This window comes from Squalius cephalus (genome assembly GCF_949319135.1).
Source record: "Squalius cephalus genome assembly, chromosome: 2".
NCBI classification, from domain to species: Eukaryota; Metazoa; Chordata; class Actinopteri; order Cypriniformes; family Leuciscidae; genus Squalius; species Squalius cephalus.
The window spans coordinates 31,945,638-31,955,413 of NC_137123.1; the positions used below are offsets into that span (position 1 = coordinate 31,945,638).

The 9,776-nt window shown below is 41.3% G+C and overlaps 1 long non-coding RNA gene across 1 annotated transcript; it reads right to left on the reverse strand.

The window, feature by feature from the left end:
• Nucleotides 1–1,074: 1,074 nt before the first annotated feature.
• LOC307151606 lies at nucleotides 1,075–3,685 on the reverse strand. The gene is made up of 8 exons (XR_013819911.1): nucleotides 3,596–3,685; nucleotides 3,446–3,506; nucleotides 2,586–2,704; nucleotides 2,164–2,461; nucleotides 2,001–2,061; nucleotides 1,739–1,832; nucleotides 1,530–1,648; nucleotides 1,075–1,422 (listed from the first exon to the last, which is right to left on the reverse strand). It is a non-coding gene; the product is annotated as an uncharacterized lncRNA (long non-coding RNA).
• Nucleotides 3,686–9,776: the final 6,091 nt, after the last annotated feature.

The window sequence follows — 9,776 nt, forward strand, 5'->3', positions numbered from 1 at the left end:
CTTTGGTCATCATCTTTCATTATTTCGGCAAATGTCTCCCACACTTTGCTCTTTCTATTTGTGTATTTGCGGAGCTTCCACTCCCCAGTCTTCACCTATTTTCTCTTGCCGCCTCCATCTCTGCCTGCAGACTGAGCTCGTGCGTCATCTTCGCGCCAGTTATTCAGCCAATAAAGTGTAAATTAAATTTAAAACGTATTCATAGAAAATTGTGTCTAGAACTATATAAATGACAAAGGTTTAATTGGCATCTTTATTTCAAACGACCCGACCGACCGCGACCCGAATATCATTAAAAATATTTTTGGATGACTCGTAACCGCGGGTAACCGCGGGTGACCGCAGGCACCCGCTCATTTCGGATCAACCCGTGCATCACTGGTTCACGCCTATTTCGCGTACGTGAACCAATCACCTTCAGAGATTTCAGAGCGGGAAGATGTTTCTTTGTTCTGTAGGCCACGCCCACTGGACTGAGTCATGAGTGAGATCGAATTTGAGAAGATTTGCTCAAGACATATGAAATGTGTCAAATGATACAAATTACTGCAGTTGGTTATCGAAATTCAACTCCGTTAGATTGAGAGACACTGCATGAAAATTGGGATTTCCGACCCCGTAAACGGCCGTAAATCTCCCTAATTTTCGGCAGTTAACGACAATTTACAGCCTGTGAACGTCGCGTTCGTCTGTGCTGAATATTGTCGGAAAAGAACCATGACGTATGCAGAGCGCTCGGGCTGGAGGTGTGAATGGCTCTAGTTACCATATGAATAGCAGCTCCTGCCAGAGAAAGGCTTGAATTTCCTCACTCACTATTGGTTGAAACCACGTGGTTTAAACAAGAAAAATCACTCGTGATTGGTTGGCAGATCTGTTACTATTGGTCACCCTCGCTCATTATAAATTCAAAAAATTATAATATTCATATAAATAATAATATATAAATTATTTTTTTATATTCATAATATGCTATTCTGTGGTATATTCATGTCATTGTTAACCTATGGACTACACTATTATTACCATCAAGGACATGAATCTATAAAGGAAAGGAAAATTTGCCAGGGACATGCTGTTTATTCAAAGAAAGAGCTTTATTAGCACAAACACAAAACAATATACACCTATGTACAAAGCATAGATCATCTGCACACACAACAAATTGGAAGCTCAGTGTCTGTTTTCATCTTCGGAGCTGTAGGTGACTAGCGGCGTTCTCTCTGAATTCGATCCACTTTGAAAACGTCTGTGGTGCGTTGCCCTGTATTTAGGAGTCGCCTCTAATCTCGACTGCAGCGTAGCACAGAGCTCTGTGAGCTCCTGGCTGGTGGTTGAACTTCATCGGACATCAGATCTATGGTGGCGCACTTCCAAATGCCCACGTCATCCTCACCTAGCACACCGTCTCGCTTCTAGCAGCTGTAAAAACAACCAATACAGACAATCAGTACTGTGATGCACTGTGTATGGACACAAAACATCTATTAATGCACGTGAAAAATAGTCACATTGACTAAAAATCTTACCCTCTTTCTTATCGCTCGACTCCGAGCTGAACTCTTCACAGCTTCGGCCTGCAATGCCAGATCTGGTTGTTTGTACCTGAAGCTCCTGCGTACTGTCTCGTAGTATGTCTTACAGGCAGCTGGAAAACAATTAAATGAGAGTGATATGAATAAAAACAACGCAAGTCACAGTAAAATGAAACAAGGAGAAAATAGTAAAAGTTACTTACAATGTCGTCATGATCAGCGTCATGAAAATCTGGACTTGCAGACATAGCTCTGAGTAAATGTGAGGTTACGCCCTCGTTATGAGGCGAGGTTACTCTATGGAAACAAAATGTATGATTAAGATAGTAAACTATAACGGATCTATTTTCTTATACAAGAGAATGAAAGCATATTCTTTGAATCTTACCTTTAAAATGTTTGTAAGTTTTTATGAAAGTAAAAAAAATAAAAGAATGTAAGATTCTTTTATTTATTTATTTTTACCTTGATCCAGTTCATAGCGCCCACAATTTGTCTCAGAGTTGTGAAGATGGCATACTGCTTCCTGTAAATTACAGGATTATTTACAATTATTAAACAAATAATAGCCATCAATCCCATGACCTCTTGCTTTATGATGAAATCATGAAAAACAGAATATTCTTACATTTCACAAGGCCTGACAAAATACAGCTGCAGGTAACTAGCGGCATTCTGTCTGAATTCGGTCCATTTTGCAGACGTCTGTGGTGCGTTGCCCTGTACTTTGGAGTCGACTCTAATCTCGACTGCAGCGTGGTACAGAGCTCGGTGAGCTCCTGGCTGCGAAAGGACGGAGGTCGCACAATCCATCCAGACATCCCGCCGACGATGCCGTCTTCCTCATCAGACATCAGGTCTATGGTAGCGCACTTCCGAAGGCCCACTTCATACTCAGCTAGCACACTCTGTCTCGCTTCTAGCAGCTGTAAAAACCAATAAAGACAATCAGTACTGCGCAATGCACTGCATATGGACAACACACATCTATTAATGCACCTGAAAAATAGTCACATTGACCAAAAACGAATCTAATCTAATAAATCTTACCGCCTTTCTTCTCGCTCGACTCCGAGCTGAATTCACCACAGCTTCCGCCTGCAATGCAAGATCTGGTTGTTTGTACCTGAAGCTCCTGCGCACTGTCGTGTAATATGTCTTAAAGGCAGCTGGAAAACAATTAATTGAGAGTGATATTAATAAGAACAACATAAGTCACAGTAAAATTAATAAGAACAACATAAGTCACAGTAAAATTAAACATTAAAGGAGAAAAAATGCAACCGGGTGAAATTGAAGAAATACACACCGGAAGCAAACTATGCTTTTTGAAATTGGGATTTTATTCTGACTGCTGTTTAAAATAAGTGACAGCGGTCAATGGAAGCACAATTAAACAGATAAACGTCTGATTAAGAAAAAAGTTTGCCTTGTTCGAAGAGATTTCACAAGAAAAAAAATAGATTTCACTAGTTAAAAAAAAAAAAAAGAAATTGTAGAAACAGTTTACAGTAAATTTGAAGATGACAATCAAATGTCACAAAAAGCTTAACCAGTGGATCAATGCCCAAATCCACAGAATACTTAACTCAATTCAAACTGAAATGCAGTGTAATACACTGCAACTGGTCAGATTTAAATTGATTTCTCCAAACCAAAATATGTTACAATTAAATACGATAACAGAAACTGGAATACGGCAGTGGCTGAGGTAGGCGTAAGTTACAAGAGAAATAAAAGCACTTTAACAAAGCCTCAACCCACGTTTAATCATGCCATGCGGAACCAGAAATGCATTTAACCATAAAGTTATACTGTATAATCACAGAATATAGATTCAACTCATTAACAGATTTATCAAATAAACATGCCATCAGTAATTTCCCCCATAAACCATGAAACGTACATACCCAATCCTTTACCGTCCGATCACCACGAGGTTCACTCGTCACACATGCGCTCCAAATAAATCTATAAACAAAAATGTACACATCAAATGTTCTTTTAACTTCGCTTCACAACTTATTTGTGCATATTAAAGATATTGGAGTAATATTTACCAAGAAAGAAGAACGTATAACACAGAATCCGATCGATGCAAGCACCGTCATGGAGCTCTCCTGAACAGTGTAAAATGGCTTCCGTTCTCTGGTCGCGCGAACGCGTCCAGCACAAGTGAATAGTATCGCGAGAAGAGAGGGATTTCTTAAAGGGGCCACAAACATTTTTAATGCAAAATAGAAACGAGGTACATTTTATGCAAACAACTCTAATCGTAGTTGTAACTCTATATGTACAGTAGGCATAATTCTTGTCATTGCGTATGTGTATGCAGCATGAGTCAAATACAATCTTCTGTTCGTGTTGTATTATGCACAGTGGTTGGGCTCTAGAGATTGTGATGCTGTTTGCATGGAATGCACATTTTACGTTTTTGTGTCTTTTTTACATAACATTGGCTATTGCTAATGACACATAGTAACTAATCTAGCTACTTTCATTAAATATATCAATTTAAGCTAAAATGTAAGAGTCTATAATTAGGCTATACTGAGCCTGATCTATTTATACCAGAGATTTTCTTAGAATTAAGTAAATACCTTTTAGAAAAATGTTACCTGGGGTAAAACTTCCCCTGCCCTGATTTGCATTTGTATAGCTCACAGCATTTTCATTTACATGTTAAAGCCTCCCCTAGAATTAGGGTTAGGGGGGTCATGGGGGGACAACTGCCAAGCAAGTTCCACGTCAATTTCCGACAATTCACGTCAGTTTTCGGTGTTGCCTGCAAATTGCCGTGTGCAGTCGTAAACCTGAACTTCCACGACAATCTACAGTGCCGCTTACTGACAAAACAGGATTACGGCAAACAAGAATATTTTTAAGGATGGCCTTAGACTATTGTAACTCACTTTATTTTGGGCTATCTCAGGCCTCTCTCTCTCGTCTACAGCTAGTTCAAAATGCAGCGGCTAGACTTCTCACCGGGACACGCAAATATGAGTCGATCACCCCTATTTTATTCAAACTCCACTGGCTACCTGTCACATTCAGGATTGATTTTAAAATTTTACTATTTGTGTATAAAGCTCTTAACAAACCGGCCCCCCAATATCTGACCAATCTCCTCTGCCCGTACACTCCATCTCGTACTTTGAGGTCCAGTGATCACTGTCTTCTCATCGTGCCCAGATCCAGACTTAAAAAACGAGGCGACTGCACTTTTGCGACTGCAGGCCCAAAACTTTGGAACAGTCTACCCCTCTATATCAGACTAGCTCCCTCAATTTCCATCTTCAAAACATCCTTGAAAACTTATTTATTTTCTCTTGCTTTTAATACCCCTTGACTATGATACAACTATTGGCCTTTGTTTTTTTTTTATATTTTTTTTATTGTCCTGTTTCTGCCCTGCATTTTATCTATTGCCCTGTACAGCACTTTGGTCAGCCTTGGCTGTTTTTAATTGTGCGTTATAAATAAATATTGTATTGTATTGCATTTTTAGAATTAAGTTAATACCTTTTAGTCACCTGGGATAAAACTCCCCCTGCTACCCTCATTTGCATTTGTAAAGCTCACAGCAGTCTCATTTACATGTTAAAGCATTAGAGGGAGGGGGGTCACGGGGCAAGCAAGTCCCACGTCAATTTCCGACAATTTCCGACAGTTTGCAGTGTTGCCTGTAAATTGCCGTTTGCAGTCGTAAACCTGAACTTCCACGACAATCTACAGCGCCGGTAACTGCCGAAAATCCCACTTTTCATGCAGTGAGAATTACAGAGATATGAAACACGTCATTTGGAGATTATAGGAACACAAAGTTACATACGGTATGCAGCTTACAAACATTTAAAGTTCGATTCACACACTATCAAGCCATGATATCGGCTACTATGACACGGGAAAATCAAATCCATGTTTATACATTTCCTAAGTGGTTATACATATGGAAACTGTAGGATTAACACTTTATTCCTACTCCTCTCCTAGAATCTCAGTTTGCTTGACATTCCGTTAGGGGTCATAAAGATTTTATGGTCTAGCAAGGGGGTAGGGTCACAGGACAATGTGGTGGATCATTCTTAAGATAAAACACTTTTGATTCAAGATTACACATTAGAAAACTATACCTCTATTATAAAGCAAAACTAATCACACATGCATAATGGAATTGTACATATATCAAAAGGGTATTTCTAAGTTCTAATACAAAGGTGTGTGTGTGTGTGTGTGTGTGTGTGTGTAATGCTCTGTGTCTGGAATGTCACATAGAGAGAGAGAGTCCTTATCTCTTGTGTGTGTGTATGTTGTTCTGGTAATACTCCAGGGTGCCATAGAGTGTCGGGAGAGCTGTAAAAGTTTCAGAAAGCAATCTAAACCCAGCCATGTCGGAGCCATGATGGTAATTTAGATTGTCGAGAGTCTTGATTTACATATCTCAGTTCAGAGTGTAAAAAGGCTTTGGGTTTCAGAATAAATGTGCTTAGAAAACACAGAGAGTCCGAATTTGTTAATTCAGAACAAACGAACGAATGATTCATAGCCCATATATGCTACACTTTAGTTTGGCTCAACTCTTTGAAGCTTGCATGGCCGTAAAGTTCTTAGCTGGGGTTTTTCGTTGGTTAGGTAGAAACTGGCTGGAGCCTGATTTTATGGCTCTGGATTGCTGATTTGGAGTCTGGAATGTTGGGTTCTGTGTGGAATTATGTTTGAACAATTCACCTGGAAGATTCATTTGTATTTGATTTGCACTCAATCCTACATAAATCCGCCCTTCGTTCGGCGATGTGTTGAGATGAAGACATCGGTGAACGCTGGAAAAACACGGGTAGAAGAAGCAGACACATACACAGCAAACAACAAGACAACACCTCCATGCCTGGTCACTGTACTGGTGCAGGGCATTAGATTATCTAAGTATTAAAAGTTCAAGTTCATTCCCTCAATATAGTCTATTACGTTGAATATAGTTAATTTTTTTTTATTGTTATTCTAATTTGTTTCGGTACGATGATTCTTTGATCAAATTCTGTGATTACGTTTGTTTTGTTTGTTATCTTCTCTTCTAAGTTGTTTTACGTTAAGACGTTTTACCTTTCATTTTCTGGTGACATAATTTGTGGTAAAAATTATATGACCCATCGTGCATGGAGCTCTCTGGCTCGCATTCATTTTTAGGTGGCTTACAAGTATCAGGCTTGGTGTGTCAATCCTACTATCATGACCTTGACCCTTATGGGGTAGGCAAGGAAGAGGTAAAACAAAACAAAGCAGTTGAGTGTTCCTAGTACTGCTTACAAATACTGTTGCGTAGCTAAGGTGTCAGGTATCACAGTGTAATGTGAGGTGTTCTACTTGTTGGATGGATAGCTAACATGTTTCCTATGGTAAGTGTAGCTAAGTCATTAAGCTAGTTTCTGAAGTTAGTTTCTGAAGTTGGTTTCTACCTGTGGGGAAAACATGTTTGTTGAATGTTTTCCATGGTAGATGTGGTTAACATCTACGTGTTAGTGAGCATGTTAGTAGTGTAGTGTAGTGCATGTATGTATGTATGCATGCATGTATGTATGCATGTATGTATGGTCAGATCTGTCTCAGTCTGTTTTGCTACCCCCATTTTCTTGAAGGCTTGCCCACATGCTTCTTGGCGTAGCTTTGATGAGCTTAGATGAAGATTGGCTTGTTGCATCTTTGCCTTAAGAAAGGGATCTTCTATGATATGCTGGGGGTCAGTCCAGTAAGGCAGGAAGTTCTCTGGCAGACATTGGTAGGCAGTTTGGCATGGCTGCTTGAAGCTGTGGTGCAAAACTTTGTCTCCGTTGTTGCATTCCTCTTGTGATGCCTTCTGGTTGTGGCAGACTTTCTGACCTTCTGTGGTTACTGTGGTTACTGTAGCACACACATGGTTCTTGAGTTTGGAGCTTGTGTGATGGTTTCTTTGTGAGTGATGGGAAGCCAGTGTGGTGTTTTCTGGTACCTCTGGGTGTTTGTCAGTGGTTGGCTGTGAGAGACCCCTTTGTTCTGTGTTGTTATAGAACAGGTGGTCGTCATCTTCATCATGAAGGTGTACCAGATGATCATTGGTCTTCCGTTCCATCGCTAGTCATAGCGAATTTGACTCATCTTGTTGGTCATTCGTGTTCAGCTTGTTTTCTATGAACACTTTCATTTGCCTCATTAGTTGCTCCATGTCTTCTGAGGGTAAACTGTCTTGTTCTTGGGCACACTCAGTGTTGTGTTTGACTGAGTGGTGACGAGGTGGGTTTCCTCGTCGATTACTCACATCGAATGTTTTTGGATGCGTTGGTTGATAGCCTTTGGATGTCAAGTTAGGATTCCAGTTGTTTCCTTCTTGTGGGTTTCTTGAGAAGCGTGGCTGGTCCCATTGCTTTTCCATGCGGTTGGTGTGGTAGCTGTCATTGGCATGGGAGTCACATTCTCTGTGCACCTTGCGAAGGACTGTGGTGTTGTCATGCCACTGGGTGTCTTCCAGTGCAAGGCTTGTGTCTTGGCTGATGGAGTTTGACACTGTGGATGTTTTCAAACCTTTCCTTGAGGCCATCTTTTGTTTGATGTAGGCTTTGTGTGTCAGGTCACGTAGATGTTGGATTGTCATTGTGTCTGCGCAGGCCATGACACCAAGATGGTAACTCAATCCGGGGTGCAGGTTTCTCAGGAAGAGGGTTTTGAAGTTCACATCCTCTTCATGTTCAGGTTTGTTATGTGCACCAAAGTAGGCTTGTCGAAAGTGGTGGTGGTAGGCTTGGGGAGTCTCTTGTCGACCTTGTTTGGTTTCCAAGGCGATTAACACACCATGTTCCGACTCTGGGCCTGTGAATTCTTTTATCAGTGTCTCACATAGTAGCTGGTAGTTTGACTTTACATGAGCAGGTTGTCGGTCTAGGAAGCTTCGTACCTCTGGACTGGATGTGGATCTGAGGAGGTATAACCTGTCTCTGTCAGTCACATGGGGTCTCACCTCTAGGTGGAAGTCGATATCTCGGATGTAGGCCTGGATGTCGGGGCCCTCTGTGGAGTTTGGGTTGAACTGAGTGATATTCTTAACCAGCTTGTCGAGATCTTTAAAGGTCATCCCCTGTGCAGCTTTGGAGTCTGCCTGGATGAGCTCTCTTTGTTTGTTGGCAGTGAACAGTTCTGTGGTGAAGGCTGGTGAGGTTTTGGGTTGTGGCCATTCACCTCTTCTGTTGTATGGCAGTTCTTGGATAGGGGACTCTGTTCTGCTCAGCAGTGGTGATGCTGAGGGAGGTCTCTCCCTTCTTGGCTCTGGTTTCTGTTGGAAAACATGCTGGAGTTCATTTCTGACCGCGTAGAGCTCATCGTTGGCGTCATCTCGCTGTTGGTTCAGATGGTTGATTTCAGCACTGCACCTTTCCAGGTGGTCTTTCAGAGCATTGATTTTAGAGTTCTTATATTTAATATCAGCTTTAGCTTTCTCTATCTGATGTTCAGCAGACTGGAGTTGGTTTACCAGGTCTTTAATTCTTGTTTGTCACGTTCAGTGACTGCAAGGGCTTCTTGGAGCTTGTCAAATTGTTTCTTTGTTTCTTGCTTCACTTTGTCGGGCACTTCGAGTTTGTCTTGAGCTTTCACTTTGAGCTGGTCTGTGCAGAGTTGAGTGTGCATCAGCTCTCTCAGGAACTCAGTGGTCTGACGCTTGAAGTCATCCTGTACTTTCACTTCCAGCTTGTCTATGCGGCTCTGGGCATGAGTCAGCTCCTCCTGAAGGTGGGTGATGTGCTTGTTGCTTAGTTTCAGCTGGGCTGTGAAGGCATTGCTTAAGGAACAGGTGATCTTGGTTAGTTCCACATGGTTGTGGTTCTGGCTTGAATCATGTGTCAGGAATCTTCTCAGAATTATGATTATTATTAAAAATAATAACAGTTCAATTGTCTTTGGTGTGAGGCAGTCTGTAATGCCTCTGAGCATGGCGTCCACGTCGTCCCTTTGGGCAGTGGGGTTCGTCGTCCACGACATGTTGGCACGCTGGGGTGAAGAGACTGACACAGATCTGTGTGGGGTGTATGCCTATATGTGGTTGAACAGCTAAGTGTCGTTTCAGTGACTGTACACCAATAGTGAAATGTCGTAATGTCTAAGTGTTGGTCTCAGTGTAGACAGATAGGCTAATGATGTGGAAATTTCGTCACTCAACTGAGTGAGAGAAAGAAAGAGAGAGAGAGAAAAAAAGAAGGTTAAAACAAATCTCAATTGAGG